This window comes from Lissotriton vulgaris, chromosome 1_1, assembly GCF_964263255.1.
Source record: "Lissotriton vulgaris chromosome 1_1, aLisVul1.2, whole genome shotgun sequence".
Taxonomy (NCBI): domain Eukaryota; kingdom Metazoa; phylum Chordata; class Amphibia; order Caudata; family Salamandridae; genus Lissotriton; species Lissotriton vulgaris.
In genome coordinates this window covers 52,193,605-52,212,369 of record NC_141685.1, presented here as the reverse complement: position 1 = coordinate 52,212,369, position 18,765 = coordinate 52,193,605, and the positions used below count along the sequence as shown (strand labels likewise).

The 18,765-nt window shown below is 48.2% G+C and overlaps 1 protein-coding gene across 1 annotated transcript in view; it reads right to left on the bottom strand.

Moving 5' to 3' along the window:
* The window catches only part of LOC147737210 (uncharacterized), a 48,942-nt gene extending 30,453 nt beyond the window's left edge, over nt 1–18,489 (bottom strand). Inside the window, exon 1 of the mRNA XM_086934489.1 lies at nt 18,336–18,489. The gene's annotated coding sequence lies outside the window, so the exon portion shown is untranslated. The remainder of the gene's footprint in view (nt 1–18,335) is intronic.
* Nucleotides 18,490–18,765: the final 276 nt, after the last annotated feature.

Sequence of the window (18,765 nt, the reverse complement as noted above, 5' to 3'; positions counted from 1 at the left end):
ATGAAGTGAAGGTGTTCCATCAGTTTTGTGGACTCGTCTGGGAGTATGCTCAGGCGGAGGCTGGACTTGTGGACGATGGCGATTCCTCCTCCTGGGTGGGTGGGGCAGTCCTTCCTGGAGATCTTGTATCCTTGGGGGATGGCGATGGCGATGTCCGGTCCCGAGGTGGCGTTGGTACAGGTTTCGGTGAAGAAAGCTACGTCCGGGGTGGTGCTGTCGAGGAGGTCCCAGATTTCTGTGGCGTGTTTGTGGAGGGATCGGACGTTGAGGCGGATGCATTGTAGGGTCTTCGGTTCGGTTGTGTTCTTGTGGGCGGGTTGTGCTGGATCCGTGTTCTTGGTGGTGCTGCAGGTGTGCCGGCAGCGGTGACAGCTGAAGGGTCCATGGGTGTCGGCTGGTGATGCTAGCTTGCAGTTGTTGTTGCAGCCTGGGTTGAGAGCGTGGAGTGCTGCTGGGTCGTAGCGTTGGCGGGGTGGAGGTCCAGGGTTCCTGGTGCTGGTCGCGGACGGGCGCAGACGTGCTTGCCTTCCACGCGCCTTCGAGCACCAGCGGCGCGCTCGCAGCCCGCGGCCGTGCAGTGGCCGCCATTAAGTAGGGGTCGGGAAGGGCTGGACAGCTGGGATGCGGGAGCTGGGAAGTGGGAGCGGGGAGAGGAGCTGTATTGGGCCGGTTGCGCTGTGGGGGGAGGGGCCGCGGGGGCAGCAGCGGCGGGTAAAGGTAAAGGGAGGAAAGAAGGGATAAGGAAAAAAGGGAAAATAAGCAGAAATAAGGCACAAAAGAGCAGAGATGCAGAAAGGTGAAAGATAGAAAGGATAGAAAAACGAGTGAAGGAGCAGAGTGAGAGAAAGGAGACAGAGGTCCACTGGACCACCAGGGATGAGGCGCAGGGAAACCTGCGGGTGGAGGAGGGCCTCGATCACTAACACTCAAGAGTGCAGGGGCACCTCACTTCATGGTGGAGCTGCGAGGGTGGGAGAGCAATTTAAATGACAATGAGTCAGTGGTCTTGCTCGCCTGTCCCCGCAGTGGCCGCCATTAATTAGGGGTCGGGGAGGGCTGGACAGCTGGGAGGCGGGAGCGGGGAGAGGAGCTGGATTGGGCCGGTCGCACTGGGGGGGGAGGGGCCGCGGGGTCAGCAGCGGCGGGGAAAGGTAAAGGGAGGAAAGAAGGGATAAAGAAAAAAGGGAAAATAAGCAGAAATAAGGCACAAAAGAGCAGAGATGCAGAAAGGTGAAAGATAGAAAGGATAGAAAAACGAGTGAAGGAGCAGAGTGAGAGAAATGAGACAGAGGTCCACTGGACCACCAGGGATGAGGTGCAGGGAAACCTGTGGGTGGAGGAGGGCCTCGATCACTAACACTCAAGAGTGCAGGGGCACGGGCGCCTCACTTAATGGTGGAGCTGCGAGGGTGGTAGAGCAATTTCACTGACAATGAGTCAGTGGTCTTGCTCGCCTGTCCCCGCAGTGGCCGCCATTAAGTAGGGGTCGGGGAGGACTGGACAGCTGGGAGGCGGGAGCGGGGAGAGGAGCTGGATTGGGTCGGTCGCGCTGGGGGGGAGGGGCTGTGGGGGCAGCAGCGGCGGGGAAAGGTAAAGGGAGGAAAGAAGGGATAAAGAAAAAAGGGAAAATAAGCAGAAATAAGGCACAAAAGAGCAGAGATGCAGAAAGGTGAAAGATAGAAAGGATAGAAAAACGAGTGAAGCAGCAGAGTGAGAGAAAGGAGACAGAGGTCCACTGGACCACCAGGGATGAGGCGCAGAGAAACCTGCGGGTGGAGGAGGGCAATTACACAGGCTACCATGCAATAACACAGGCCAGGCACTACGGGAATCTGATGCAAACAATGCAACAACAAGGACCAGGCACTAGGAGAATGTGAAGCAAACAATGCAATAACAAGGGCCAGGCACTAGGAGAATAAGACGAAAACAATGCAATAACAAGGGCCAGGCACTAGGAGAATGTGACACAAACAATGCAATTACACAGGCTGTGTACTAGAAGAATCTGATGTATACCATGCAATACCACAGGTTATGCACCAGGGAAATCTGAAGCAAACAATGCAATAACAAGGACCAGGCACTTGGAGAATGTGACACAAACAATGCATTTACACAGGCTGTGTACTAGAAGAATCTGATGTATACCATGATATAACACAGGCCAGGCACTAGGGAAATCTGAAGCAAACAATGCAATAACAAGGACCAGGCACTAGGAGAAAGTGATGCAAACAATGCAATAACACAAGCTGTGTACTAGAAGAATCTGATATATACCATGCAATAACACGGGTCATGCACTAGGAGAATCTGATGCAAACAATGCAATACCAAGGGTCAGGCACTAAGATAATGTGACACAAACAATGCAATAACACAGGCCAGGCACTAGCAGAATGTGACGCAAACAATGCAAAAACACGGGCCCCGCACTAGGAAAATATAATACAATAACACAGGCCAGGCACTAGGAGAATGTGATGCAAACAATGTAATAACACAGGCCAGGCACTAGGAGAATCTGATAGACACAATGTAATAACAACTGCCAGGCACTAGGAGAATTGACGCAAACAATGCAATAACACAGGCCAGGCACTAGGGGAATCTCATACAAACAATGCAATACAGAAGCAGTGTACTAGGAGAATCTGATGCAAACAATGAAATAACAACTGCCAGGCACTAGGATAATGTGAAGCAAACAATGCAATAACACGGTCCAGGCACTAGGGGAATCTCATGCAAACAATGAAATAACAGAAGCAGTGTACTAGGAGAATCTGATGCAAACAATGCAATAACAACTGCCAGGCACTAGGAGAATGTGACGTAAACAATGCAATAACACCGGCCAGGCACTAGGGGAATCTGATGCAAACAATGCAATAACACCGCCATGGCACTAGGAGAATCTGATGAACACAATGCAATAACACCGGCTGGGCTCTAGGAGAATCTGATGCAAACTATGGAATAACACAGGCTAGGCACTAAGATAGTGTGACACAAACAATGCAATAACACAGGCCAGGCACTAGGAGAATCTGATGCAAACAATGCAATAACACGGGCCAGGCACTAGGAGAATCTGATGCAAACAATGCTGTTAGAACCCGGAGTCTCTAATTGGCAACAGTATGCACCTTTGTCAAGTAAGGGCCCTTTGTCTATCTCAGGGCAAGGGCATTTACACACTGTAGATAACCCCTGCTCACCCCCTTGGTAGCTTGGCACAAGCAGACAGGCTTATCTCAGAGGCAGTGTGTTAAGCATTTGTGAACACATACAGTAATATAGATGAACCACTACAAACGGACACCACACTGGGATGTATCAAAAATAGGTAAGCTTTATATAATTGACACAAGACCTTAACGGCAAAAATCCACAGTACGAATATGCTTTACGGTTTACTCAAAAATAGGTTCTTAGTTTCAAGTGTCTCTGGCAACAGATAATACCAACAGGAGTTATCGCTTCAATGCACAAAAGAGTTCTCAGGGTACAGTCTGCCTGCGAGGAGCACAGCGTGGGGCCCGGAGTCACAACTAGACTCTCACGGGACAGTACCTTTAAGAAAACAAACAAAGGCTCTTCTCGGCATCAGGGAGCTGTGATGTCGTGTGGCACGTTGGTAGAGTCGGTTTCATGCTTCAGGGGAAAGTAATATCACGGGACCCTCGCTGCGGATGCAGGAAGGGGGGACTTCGGTCCTTACCGGAGATGAGGTGGCATTACGGCAGCGCTGGCACAACAAGTTGTTGCTGATGTCGTTGAGTCAGTGAGTGCTTGGTCACTCTTGTCGATGATCGGCTCTGCCCAGATGGCGATCTCAGAGCCGGTTGCAGCACAGCGGCAGGCGTCGGTCTACGGTGCGAGTCGGAGCAGTGCTCAAGCTCTCGTGGCAGATGGCGGCGAAGTTAGCTGGCTTGAGTTGCAGAGTTCCTCTGTAGCAGCTGAAACAACAGTCCCAGCTTTGCTCAAACAGAAGAGGTGAAGTTGTTGGTATCCCTGCATCTTCAAACAGGAGGCTAGCTGAACTCTAGCCCTCAGGGAATAATCGGCAAGATGATGAAAGTTTCTTCCTTGGTCCTTTCTACCACTCCTTGGCACGAGAGACACCACCACAGGCCAACCCACTACAGCGCTCTGGCAGAGGGGCAGTACAACTCCTGTGGTCTCCAGGTGCTCTTCCTCGGCAGAGGGTCCTCTTGTTCATTCCAGAGTGATTCCAAAAATCTGGGGTCTGGGCTAAAGTATTTATACCCATAAATGTGTTGTTCTCTGAGGGCAGAGGGTTCTTTGCCTGGTCAAAACCAGTTTTGGGTGCATTCTACCAGTGTCTTCTTCCTTTGTCGAGGTGAGCCAGGGTCTTCAGACTCACCATAGGAAGTGGAGTCAACATTCTGGGAGATGGCCCAGCTCTATTCAGACCCAGGTACCTACTCCTCCCACCACTCTCAGGACAATCAGCCTAGTGCTGTCGAACCCTACCTCCTGGAGTCCCCCCAGCCCTGTCACTCGTAAAACCCAGACACACAATACACACACTAGCAGAAGCAGGCTGGATGGGGAATGTGACACAAACAATGTTAATAACACAGGCTAGGCACTAGGAGAATGTGACACAAACAATGCAATAATACAGGCTGTGTGCTAGAAGAATCTGATGTATACCATGCAATAACACAGGCCAGGTACTAGGGGAATCTGATGCAAACAATGCAACAACAAGGACCATTCACTAGGAGACTGTGACGCAAACAATGCAATAACAAGGGCCAGGCACTAGGAGAATTTGACGCAAACAATGCAGTAACACAGGCTGTGTACTAGAAGAATCTGATGTATACTATGCAATAACACAGGTCATGCACTAGGAGAATCTGATGCAAACAATACAATAACAAGGGCCAGGCACTATGAGAATGTGAGCAAACAATGCAATAACACAGGCCAGGAACTAGGAGAATCTGATGGACACAATGCAATAACACAGACCAGGCACTAGGAGAACCTGATGCAAACAAGGCAATAACACAGGCCAGGCACTAGGGGAATCTTATGCAAACTTTGCAATAGCACAGGCAGTGTACAAGGAGAATCTGATGCAAACTATGGAATAACAAAGGCCAGGCACTAAGATAATGTGACACAAACAATGCAATAACACAGGCCAGGCACTAGCAGAATGTGACGCAAACAATGCAATAACACGAGCCACGCACTAGGAAAATGTAATGCAATAACACAGGCCAGGCACTAGGAGAATCTGACACAAACTATAGAATAACACAGGCCAGGCACTAGGGGAATGTGACACAAACTCTGGAATAACACAGGCCAGGCACTGGATGAATCTGAAGCAAACTATGGAATAACACTGGCCAGGCACTAGGAGAATCTGACACAAACAATGCAATGACACAGGCCAGGCACTAGGAGAATGTGATGCAAACAATGCAATAACACAGGCCCGGAACTAGGAGAATCTGATGGACACAATGCAATAATACAGACCAGGCACTAAGAGAACCTGATGCAAACAAGGCAATAACACAGGCCAGGCACTAGGGGAATCTTATGCAAACTTTGCAATAACACAGGCAGTGTACAAGGAGAATCTGATGCAAACTATGGAATAACACAGGCCAGGCACTAAGATAATGTGACACAAACAATGCAATGTAAATCAAAAAGAGAGGCTCAGATATGTGGGTATGACCACACGCAAAGTGAGGACCAGGATAACGGAGCACCGCAGCACAATGCGATGCAAGAAAAATATAAGCAAATTGACAAACCACTTCATTACCCAGTGCCACACCCCCAATGACTTCACCTGGACAGTCATTGAGCAAATACCAGTCAGCCCGATTAATAATGACAAAAAACTGTTAAACAAAGAACAAAGATGGATAAACCGTCTGTCCACAGCTACAGATGGGTTAAATGACGCTATCCCCTGGAACTCTCTGACCCTTTGATGGCAACGACACTGCCCTGTGAGCCACCAACTTGAACCTAATACAATTGAGTAACCCAGTCTCATCCAATACCTCACACTGCCTTCCTTGATTTACAATGCCCCCTGATCTCTGCTACACCCCAGCAGGGCGCAACCATAAAACATTGGGCTATTTTTCCATCCCAGCACCTGAGAACAACCATGTGTCTCAAGCGCTATTTACTCTGCCATGGAAACCGCCCCTATAACCAATCAGGATCCCAGGCAGTAGGTAGTCAAGCGCTAGCGCTAGCAGGATCATCTGCCCATGCGCGCATGCGCCAGGACTCACGCTACGGCGCATGCACGGACCACTTCTCGGCCGCGCATGCGCGAACCACTTCACGGCCGCCCATGCGCCCAACAGCACCTTAAGACCACGCATGCGCTAAAGATTAGGCACTACACCGCGCACTAGCGCGACAAGAAGGGCACACACCTGAGCGCGATAAAGACCCGCAATGCGAGTCTTTCCACCATTACTCTTTCCTCCAGGTGCCCTCACTTATACAATTAACGACAGTATAAAAACCGGCAACAGCAGCCATTCACTACCGGTTCTGCGAAGGAGGCACAACAGGTCCCACGCTGGTGCTGGCCAGAAATCCTGTGAGTATGCTGAACATCACTACAATAGGTAAGCGCTACCCAAATTTTCTCCCACAGGTCTCCTAACCCCAGTGGTCCTACCTCTTTCTCCCTACTAGGGCCACCCCTTGCCACTTCAATAACCTTGGAGCAAAAGCAAGCCTTAAAAGCGTAAGACATGGTCCTTGCGCCAAAATTCCTCACTATTCACTACTGCAGTATTTTATACCGCTGTTTTAAATCACTTCACCCTCGAAGTTCTAGTGCGATTCCACAATAATGGTACCACCAGTATCATTACACTTGAGCCGCTCATAGCCTGCACTAAATCGCTATTAAGCCGGCTGTCATAACATACGATCAATACTTCCTAGTGACTCTTTCTCTCCCATGTTTGTCTTGTCCCTGTCCTTTAATGTTAAATGTACAGGTGATCTTGAGAAGGGAATCCCCCCTCTCACAGTTATATACACTTTAGGGCGTGTAGACACATAGACTACACTACACAACCCCTATTTTAACCTACACATATTTTACTGTCCTGAAGAAAGCCAGATTAGTAATAAGGCACTGGCTGAAACATGTTGACACTCTTAGGACGTAGGAGGTCGTAACCCGCCTCTAACGTCCCATAGCCTTATTTTTAACCGCTGACGGAGGCCCTTTTAATAAAGTATCCTCACCCCAGGGACCATCCGCCAAGCCGTTTTAATCTCACATATCTGAACACCTTACACCGCACACACAGTGACATACCTGCTCCGCTGTAATCAGGCGTCGAAGCACACCCGGGACACGATAGGTGTCACTGGGTGGGCCCGATGATGAAGCATGCCACCAACTAGGTTGGTGGGTGAGGGCTTTCTAAAGACACCCAACAGGTGCCACTGCCAACTGGCAAAACGATACTGAGTCGCTATGACAATAATAATATTAATGTCAGACTAACCCCACCTCTAGCTAGTCTCTTTTTGATTTACTAAACATATAAACCGGGGATCTGGACTAGCTTTCTGGTCCTCTCTCTCCCTCTTGATTTTCGCACAAACAATGCAATAACACAGGCCAGGAACTAGCAGAATGCGATGCAAACAATGCAATAACACGGGCCACGCACTAGGAAAATGTAATGCACACAATGCAATAACACAGGCCAGGCACTAGGAGAATCTGACACAAACTATGGAATAACACAGGCCAGGCACTAAGATAATGTGACACAAACAATGCAATCACACAGGCCAGGCACTAGCAGAACTCGACGCAAACAATGCACTAGGAGAATCTGACGCAAACAATGTAATAACACTCGTCAGGCACTAGGAGAATCTGACGCAATGCAATAACACAGGCCAAGATCTAGGAGAATCTGACGCAAACAATGCAGTAACACAGGCCAGGCACTAGGAGAAACTGATACAAACAATGCAATAACACTGGTCAGGCACTAGGAGAATCTGACAATACAAATGAATTGCCAAGATCGGAGAGGAAATTCTGCAGAGCAATTATGTCTCTTCCGCAAGGTACGCCTATGGTCCCGCTAATGCTACATCTAGGTTGTCGCCCAATTGAAGATAAAGCAAAACTTCGGCCGTTACTGTTATGGGCCCGCCTGTGGCGAGTACAGGAACTTGATAAATATGCCCAAGGCCTCTCAGAAATTATGTCACTCCCAGGATGGCAGAAAATTAAATGGTTGAGAGACATGAAAGTCCTGTTATTTAATTTGGGCTTAAAAGAAGCATGGCTAAACAGATCTTCTCCAAAGGAAACCCTAAAGACTTTGTATTGGAATTGGATAGCGTCAAAAAGGATTCCTAATGATTGCCTGGGCAGACTAACTGAAGATTTCTTGAATTTTAAAGACCTCCCTACACGAGAACTATATCTAGATACAATCGAGAAACCTTTTGATAGGGCCCTTTATTTTAAATTTAGAGCAGGTACACTTCCCTTGTATGCTTTATCATCACGATGGAAACCACCTCTGCAAACCACAGAGTTCTGTCCAATGTGCATAGGTAGACCTGAGACAGTGGCGCATTTATTGTTTGAATGCGGAGAGTACACCTTACCACGGAAGAAATGGCTTAAACATCTATGCCGCCAGCTTGGCACTAGGCGTCATGCAGAGGCAATACGCATACTTAGGTCTGACTGTTGTACCCTATATGCTTGTGTTCTTGCAAAATTTTTATCATGGGCTTGGTCCATTAGATCCAAGAGGCTTAAATCAATTGTTTAATCTGTTTATTTTAACTCACTCTATGAAATGTTTTTTTCTTTTTTTCTTGCCACTAAAATTTGGAAACTTTTAATGAACCTTAGAAAACCCTTTTTATGGTATACAAAATTTCTTGTGTTCTTTTTTAAAAATATGAATTTGTGTATTTTAAATGAGCTTTTATGATAATTTTTATCAAAATAAAGCCTTCTTGACTTGCCACAGACAATGCAATAACACAGGCCATTCACTAGGAGAATCTGACGCAAACAATGCAATAACACTGGTCAGGCACTAGGAGAATCTGACACAAACAATGCAATAACACTGGTCAGGCACTAGGAGAATCTGACGCACAAAATGCAATAACACAGACTAGGTACTAGGAGAAACTGATACAAATAATGCAATAACACTGGCCAGGCACTAGGAGAATCTGACGCAAACAATGCAATAACACAGGCCAAGAACTAGGAGAATCTGACGCAAACAATGCAATAACACAGGCCAGGCACTAGGAGAAACTGATACAAACAATGCAATAACACTGGTCAGGCACTAGGAGAATTTGACACAAACAATGCAATAACACAGGCCAAGAACTAGGAGAATCTGACGCAAACAATGCAATAACACAGGTCAGGCACTAGGAGAATCTGACGCAAACAATGCAATAACACAGGCCAAGAACTAGGAGAATCTGACGCAAACAATGCAATAACACAGACCAGGCACTAGGAGAATCTGACGCAAACAATTCAATAACACTGGTCAGGCACTAGGAGAATCTGATGCAAACAATGCAATAACACTGGTCAGGCACTAGGAGAATCTGACGCAAAAATTGCAATAACACAGACTAGGTACTAGGAGAAACTGATACAAGCAATGCAATAACACTGGTCAGGCACTAGGAGAATCTGACGCAAACAATGCAATAACACAGGCCAAGAACTAGAAGAATCTGACGCAAACAATGCAATAACACAGGCCAGGCACTAGGAGAAACTGATACAAACAATGCAATAACACTGGTCAGGCACTAGGAGAATCTGACGCAAACAATGCAATAACACAGGCCAGGCAATAGGAGAATCTATCGCAAACAATGCAATAACACAGGCCAAGAACTCGGAGAATCTGACGCAAACAATGCAATAACACTGGTCAGGCACTTGGAGAATCTGACGCAAACAATGCAATAACACGGGTCAGGCACTAGGAGAATCTGAAACAAACAATGCAATAACACAGGCCAGGGGATGTACGACGGCACAACGCGTGGTATTACCACGCGTACCATTACAACGCTTCTTTTACAACACAAGAAGTCGTTACCACGACTTGCGCTGTAGGGGTGCTTACTTAGGGATAGTTAAATTCACTATTCCAACACCAGCCTACGTACAGTAGGGAAGGTGTTGGAATAGTAAATCTACTATTCCTTATCTTAGAGCGCCCTCCAGCGCAAGTCGTGTAAATGACTTGCGTTGTAAAAGACGTGTCGTAACAGTACTGCAGGGTAACATCCGCGTTTTAAAGGATGTTCCCCAGGCCAGGCACTAGGAGAAACTGATACAAACAATGCAATAACACAGCCCAGGCACTAGGAGAATCTGATAAAAACAATGCAATAACACAGGCCAGGAACTAGGAGAAACTGATACAAACAATGCAATAACACTGGTCAGGCACTAGGAGAATCTGAAGCAAACAATGCAATAACACAGGCCAAGAACTAGGAGAATCTTACGCAAACAATGCAATAACAGAGGCCAGGTACTAAGAGAAACTGATACAAAAAATTCAATAACACAGACCAGGCACTAGGAGAGTCTGAGCAAACAATGCAATAACACTGGTAAGGCACTAGGAGAATCTGACGCAAACAATGTAATAACACTCGTCAGGCACTAGGAGAATCTGACGCAAACAATGCAATAACACAGGCCAAGATCTAGGAGAATCTGACGCAAACAATGCAGTAACACAGGCCAGGCATTAGGAGAAACTGATACAAACAATGCAATAACACTGGTCAGGCACTAGGAGAATCTGACCAAACAATGCAATAACACAGGCCAGGCACTAGGAGAATCTGACACAAACAATGCAATATCACTGGTCAGGCACTAGGAGAAACTGATACAAACAATGCAATAAGACAGGCCAAGAACTAGGAGAATCTGACGCAGTCCTATTGACACACCATGCCAGTCTCGCCCTTTTCGGTGATTTCAATTACTGGAACAACGACCCTAAGGCCGGTTCCTCGGCTACTGAGTTTTTTGATTCACTCCACAGTTTGAACCTGATTCAACAGGTATCTCACCCTACCCACATCAAGGGTCATATTCTCGACCAGATCTGGACCTACAACTTAACATTGACCGAGCCAGTCATCTCCCCTTGTGTCTGGTCGGACCATTTTCTAGTCGACACCATTATTACAGTCGCTGGCACAACCCCCGCCCCTCTTATGGCTGGTGGTCTTGCCCGGAAGTGGAGCGCACTTGACTCCCAGGGGTTCCTTACGACTTTGGCTGATACCCGTCCATGTACGAACCTCACTGACCCTTCTGACATTAACTCACTGGACAGAGACATCAGCACCTGGTTAAAGTCGGCCAGTGATCAATTCGCTGCACTTACGAAATTTCCCTGCATGCGGCATCATTCCTCTCACAGATGGTTCATGAATGATCTTAAGCAACTTAAATTGAAAGTGCGCCAGCAGGAACGGATATGGAGGCGTACTTACTCCGATTCAGCTAGGCTGCTCTATATCTTGGTGCGGAGAGAATACAAAGCTGCCATCATCTTAGCTAAGTCAGACCACTTTTCCAACAGACTCTCGTCAGCGGTCAATAAATCCAAGGAAGTCTTTAAGGTCATGAATGAACTTACCACGGATGACAGAACCCTCCCAGCCCAGACCCCCTCCCAAGTGACATGCGACGCTCTAAACCAATTTTATGTTGAAAAAATTATAAAAATAAAAAACTCTATCCCTTCCTGTCCTCAGTCATACATCTCGGAACCTTCCTCCGATAATCCCCTGACCTTCACGACCTTTCCTGCCCTTGATTTTACTTCCTTAGCGGGCCTTGCTAACCGGGTCCAGTCGGGTTCCCCCAACGACTGTTGTCCGCCATCAGTACTGCGGGATATCTGCCTTAAATTACCGGATGACATTCTATCCCTACTGAATGGCTCTCTGGGGAGCGGCATTGTTCCTATCTCCTTTAAAAATGCCATTTTAGTGCCCCTTCTTAAGAAACCCGGAGCTGATCCCGGCGATCTCTCATATTTTCGCCCTATTTCTCTCCTTCTCTACTTTTCTAAACTAACAGAAGCATATGTCACCCGTTGTCTCTCTAATTTCATTGAGACTTCTGGCTACCTGGAGCCCAACCAGGCCAGTTTTAGACCCGCCTATTCAACTGAGGCTGTTATCCTCGCGGTCTTGGATACACTGAGGAGAAATGCGGATGCGGGCATCCCTCAAGTCCTTGTACTCCTGGATTTGTCTGCCGCATTCGACACGGTGGACCACAACATCCTTCTCCACCGTGTCGGCCAGGCAGGCATACAGGGTACTGCCCTCAAATGGATTGCGTCATTTCTAACTGGATGTACTCAGGCTGTGCGCCTGGGCCCGTACACCGCAGCAAAAACCTCCACGTCTTGTGGAGTACCCCAAGGCTCTTCCATCTCGCCATTATTATTCAATCTTTACCTTCGCCCACTTATCCACTCACTTAAGAACTGGGACATCACGGTATATAATTATGCTGATGATCTGCAGATAATTTTTCCCCTCAACTCTTCCAATGCTGTTAACACCTTTCGCACCGCTATGATTCACATCCTACATTGGATGAATGAGAATCAATTAAAGTTGAATCCAGGAAAAACCGAGCTGCTCCTTCCCGGCTCCAGTTCTGCTCACTGGGGTCCACAGTTCTGGCCCACTGAATTTGGCCCCCTTCCACCTTCGGTCAAATCAGTGAAAAGTCTGGGCGTGATCATTGATGCAGAGCTTTCCTTGAAAGCCCAAGTGGGCGCTGTCATCTCGTCCTGTATGTATCAGCTGAGAAAGATCCGCAAAGTTAGCCATCTCTTACCACCTTCTGCTCTAACTCAGGTTGTCATCTCTTTTGTTCTCTCCCGCCTGGACTTTTCCAGTTCCATCTACCATGGCCTCCCTCAGTCCCTGCTGTATCGTCTCCAGGTGGTTCAGAACCAGGCGGCCCGTCTCATCTATAAAATCCCTAAATGGCAATCGGCAAAACCCCTGCTGCATCGACTTCATTGGTTGCCGATGGGACTAAGGTCAGCCTTTAAGGTAGCCTGTCTCACTTACAAAGCCCAGTACTGCACCAGTCCTGCATTCTTGCAATCTTTAATTACTTCACATCGCCCGTCACGCAACCTCCGTTCTGCTCACCTTCACATGCTTGTTTCTCCCAAAGTTAAAACCAAGAAGTACGGCGGCCGCCGCTTCTCTCATCTGGCCCCTAGTCTTTGGAATTCCCTCCCTCTTTTCATCAAGTCAAGCACTTCCCTTTCTATCTTCAGAAAACTAGTTAAGACATTTCTCTTCCCCTCCCTAGGCTAACCTGCTCAGTGTCAACTCTTCATTTTCCATCCTGTTATAAAGAGCGCCAGGAAACCTTTGGTGACAGTGCGCGTTACAAGAGTCATTTAACATAACATAACAAACAATGCAATAACACAGGCCAGGCATTAGGAGAAACTGATACAAACAATGCAATAACACTGGTCAGGCACTAGGAGAATATGACGCAAACAATGCAATAACAAAGGCCAAGAACTAGGAGAATCTGACGCAAACAATGCAATAACACAGGCCAGGCACTAGAAGAATCTGACGCAAACAATGCAATAACACAGGCCAAGAACTAGGAGAATCTGACGCAAACAATGCAATAACACAGACCAGGCACTAGGAGAATCTGACGCAAACAATGCAATAACACTGGTCAGGCACTAGGAGAATCTGACGCAAACCATGATATAACACAGGCCAAGAACTAGGAGAATCTGACGCAAACAATGCAATAACACAGGCCAGGCACTAGGAGAATCTGACACAAACAATGCAATAACACAGGCCAAGAACTAGGAGAATCTGACGCAAACAATGCAATAACACAGGCCAGGCACTAGGAGAATCTGATGCAAACAATGCGATAACACAGGCCAGGCACTAGTAGAACCTGATGCTAACAATGCAATAACACAGGCCAGGCACTAGGAGAAACTGATACAAACAATGCAATAACACAGTCCAGGCACTGGAAGAATCTGATGCAAACAATGCAATAACACAGGCCAGGCACTAGGGTTGATGCAAACAATGCAATAACACAGGCAGGAACTATGAGAATCTGATACAAACAATGCAATAACACAGCCCAGGCACTAGGAGGATCTGACACAAACAATTTAATTTCAGGTGCAGAGGCTAGCTCTGTATACTATAGGTACAGATTCACACCAAGTTATGGTATCTTTGCATAGTTTAAGCCAGCAAGTTTTCTTCTCTACTAGATTGTAGGTCTTACAGACTCTATTGTGATGGGCATTAGGTGAGACATGGCATTAGTTCACTGGGTCACAAAGGATGCCTCTGCTCAGGGCTCAAATGGGTTCTTCAGATACCAAGCACTGGATTTGCCGATCTGAGCTCTTCTGTGAAATGACGTCCGTCACACCCTCTTCCATCGTCACACGAGGCACAACAGACTGGATTCTACAATAAGCCAAACCAGAGGCCCTTTCTTGGATTTGCATTAGTCGCCACCAAGAAAAGAGGATCTTTTTGTTTCACCTCTGCCAGGCTTCCTGCTCTGACGTGGAGACAAATGGGATGAAACAGGCTCCAGGAGGCCGGATGTGTATTCCACCCTATGCCAGACATCCAGTGAATGGCAAGGGGCCCCTCAGGGAAGCTGCCAGGGAGACTGACCCTAATGTAGGGAACTAATCCAATTCCCTCCCCCTCTCAGATGTTCACAAGATAAACTAGGTTCTGAGTCACTGAGGTTGAAGCATTTAGCACCGGTGAGTTTGGAAACCTTTATTTATTATAGCAAACCAGCCTAGTGTTTGTAGAAGGGAATATATGCAAAGTGAATCCCCAGAAACTATTGGTTTGGTAACAGTCTGTGTAACAGAAAGACTGGATATCAGAATGAATCTAGATCTAACCGAGATTATTCATGTCCTTGTTTCCCTTCCCCATGTGAGGTGTAACGAGGATAAATATCTTTATTTCTCCTTCTACCTTGCTTTCTGTGTGTGCCGGATTCTGCAGCACACATGGAAAGAGGAAAATGCTTCAGGGGATTGCTTATGTGCAGGAAGGTGCCCCTTCCTGCACAAAAACAATCCTGTTTGCAAGGCACGCACGCTTGCACCATGGTGCAGGGGTGCCGGCTTTGGCGCTAGGAGCACATTGTGCGCCAGCGCAGGGAAAAGACAGGACTGCGCGGTAGAGTGTTAGATACAGCGCATTCCTGCCCTTCCCTATCACGCAGTGCAGCTAGGCAGCTTGCTGAGCTGCGCTGTGTGCCCCTAAGTGTAGTTGAAGGAAGTGCAGTATGGACAGCTTTATCACACTGAAGAGTAAAGAGCAGTGCATCGTGCTGAGATTTTCTCCTTTTTAAACACCCCTCGAACTGTTGTAAAAAGTGATTCCGTTTGCAGAGCACAGATGGGCTCTTAGCATCCTTCACAGAATAGTAAAAGGAAGGGGAGTCTATACAGATTTCCTCTTTTATTTTAAATACAAATCAAGTCAAGTCAGTCAAGTCAGAGAATTTATATACCGCACTACGTACCCAGAGGGTCTCAAGGCGCTTAGACAGGGGAGGAGGATTACTTGTCAAATATCCACGTTTTAAGTTGCTTTCTGAATGCTAGGTGGTTCTGGGTAAGGCGAAGGTAAGCGGGGAGTGAGTTCCATGTTTTAGCAGCCAGGTATGAGAAGGATCTGCCTCCCATGGTGGTCTTGTTGATGCGAGGTACAGTGGCGAGGCCTTGGCTGGAAGAACGTAGTTGGCGGGAGGGGGTGTAGAAGGACAGTCGTGAGTTGAGGCATTCTGGTCCGATGTCGTAGAGTGATTTGTGTGCGTGGGTTAGCAGTCGTAAAGTGATCCTCTTATTGACGGGTAGCCAGTGGAGGTCTTTAAGGTGACCAGAGATGTGTTCGTTGCGTGGGATGTCTAATATGATCCTGGCTGAGGCGTTTTGGATTCGTTGGAGTTTCTTCTGGAGTTTAGCGGTGGTGCCTGCGTAGAGGGAGTTTCCGTAGTCCAGCCGGCTCGTGACCAGAGCATGGGTGACTGTTTTCCTTGTTTCGGTGGGGATCCAGCGAAATGTTTTTCTGAGCATGCGAAGAATGTTGAAGCAGGAAGAGGATACGGCGCTGACTTGTCTGTTCATTGAGAGTGAAGAATCCAGGATGACGCCTAGGTTCCGTGCGTGGTCTGTCGGGATGGGTGCTTTTCCGAGGGCTTCCGGCCACCAGGAGTCGTCCCATGCAGAGGGGGAGGTCCCTAAGATGAGGACTTCTGTTTTGTCTGAGTTCAGTTTCAGACGGCTTTCTTTCATCCATTCGGCAACTTCTTTCATTCCTTCGTGTAGGTTAGTTTTGGCGGTGCTGGGGTCATTGGTGAGAGAAAGGATTAGTTGAGTGTCATCTGCGTAAGAGATGATGTTGAGGTTGTGTTGGCGGGCGATGGCCGCGAGGGGGCTCATGTATACGTTGAAGAGGGTGGGGCTGAGTGAGGATCCTTGTGGTACGCCACAGATGACTTCAGTGGCCTCGGACTTGAATGGTGGGAGGCGGACTCTCTGGGTTCTTCCGGTGAGGAACGAGGTGATCCATTCAAGTGCTTTTCCTTGGATTCCGATGTTATTGAGGCGTTGTAAAAGGGTGCTGTGGCAGACTGTGTCGAATGCTGCAGAGAGGTCGAGGAGGATGAGGGCGACTGTGTCTCCATTGTCCAGTAGAGTTCGAATGTCGTCTGTTGCTGCGATGAGGGCGGTTTCAGTGCTGTGTTTTGCTCGGAAGCCAGATTGTGAGGAGTCGAGGGATTTGTTGGCTTCGAGGAAGGCGGCGAGCTGGTTGTTGACAGCTTTCTCGATGATTTTGGCCGGGAATGGAAGGAGCGAGATGGGGCGGTAATTTTTGAGTTCGGTGGGGTCCGCTGTGGGTTTTTTCAGAAGGGCGGTGAGTTCAGCGTGTTTCCAGTCTTCCGGGAAGGTGGCGGAGTTGAAGGAGCAGTTGATGACATCTCGGAGGTGCGGTGCTATGATGGAGTCTGCTTTGTTGAATATGTGGTGAGGACATGGGTCTGTGGGGGATCCTGAGTGGATGGAATTCATCAGGCGGATTGTGTCCTCAGTGGAGATTGGGTTCCAGTCGTTAAGGGTGTTCACGGGGGGAGAATGTTCAGCAAATGGTAGGGTGGGTTGGTTTCCGGGTTGGTTGTCAAAGCTGTTGTGGATGTCTGCAATCTTGTTGTGGAAGAATGAGGCTAGGGAGTCGCAGAGGGCTTGAGAGGGGGTGATGTCATTGGAGTTGGCCGAGGGATTGGAAAATTCCTTGACGATGTTGAAAAGTTCCTTGCTGTTGTGGGCGTTGTTGTCAAGTCGATCCTTGAATGCTGTTTTCTTGGCCTTTCGGATTAGTTGGTGGTGAGTGCGGGTGGCGTTTTTGAAGGCGTCCTTGGTGCTGGTCATTGGGTCTTTTTTCCAGGCCTTTTCAAGGGAATACCACTCACAGTGTAATAAAAAGCAGTAGTGTGCACACTAGCTTTCCTCAAGATGCAGTGCAGTGTGCATAGATTCCCCCATAAAATTAAATTATGACCACAAAAACCACCAGGGCAAGAGGGAACACCCCCTCTCGCCTCCCCCAAAACGTCCCCAGATAGATGAGCCCAAGTCAGTCGAGCTCCTAGCAGTGATTTTTCATAGTTCCATAAGATGCAGTGCAGTGACACAGATACCTTACAGTGTAGTAAGAAAGATACAGTGTTGTGGAAAGATTCCTCATAGTGCAGTAAGATGCAGTGCAAACAGATCCACTTTTTAACACAAATGATGCCCACAAATACCCCCAGAGTTGGGCGTAAAGCCCCCCAGGCGCTCCCCGGATAGAAGAGCACAGCCCCCCCCCCCCTCCGGGCCCCCGGATAGAAGAGCCCAGCTCAGCCCCAGAGGCCCCCAGATAGAAGGGCCCAGCTCAGCCCCAGGGGCCCCGGATAGAAGAGCCCAGCTCAGCCCCAGGGCCCCCCCAGATAGAAGGGCCCAGATCAGCCCCCGTGGCTCCGGGATAGAAGGGCCCAGCTCAGCCCTAGGGGCCCCCGGATAGTAGAGCCCAGCTCGGCCCGGCTCCTGCAGAGATTCCCTCCAGGATTATTCAGTCTATTTCTACAAACACAGCAGAAGGTGCTGACAATCTCTTACCTGAGCAGAGACCTGTGCAGACATGTCCCGGCTCTCTCCTCCCCCTGGGGCTGGGGTCGGGGGCAGATCTGGGGTCTGAGGGGGGCAGATCTGAGGTCTGAAGATGAAGGTAACTGCACACACAGGCAATGGATCTTTTCTCCGCTGCTGCAGGCTGCACTCATGATGAGAGGCCGGAAGTGATGTCACCACTGCTGCTGGTGCTGTCTCTGCCACCGCTGACCCGGAAGAGGAAACCTTTCTCCCTTTCATCCAATGTGCAGCTCAGTGGTTTTCATCAGCAGGCGAGGAGCGCCCTCTTGTGGCCGCTGACAGAACCGCCGCCTCTAGTCAATTGGAAATGACAGTCTCTATTTCATTAAATATATGAAAATGTTGAAACTGCCAGAATTAAACTGGACAACGTTTTTCTAATTTCGCTGCTTCTGTG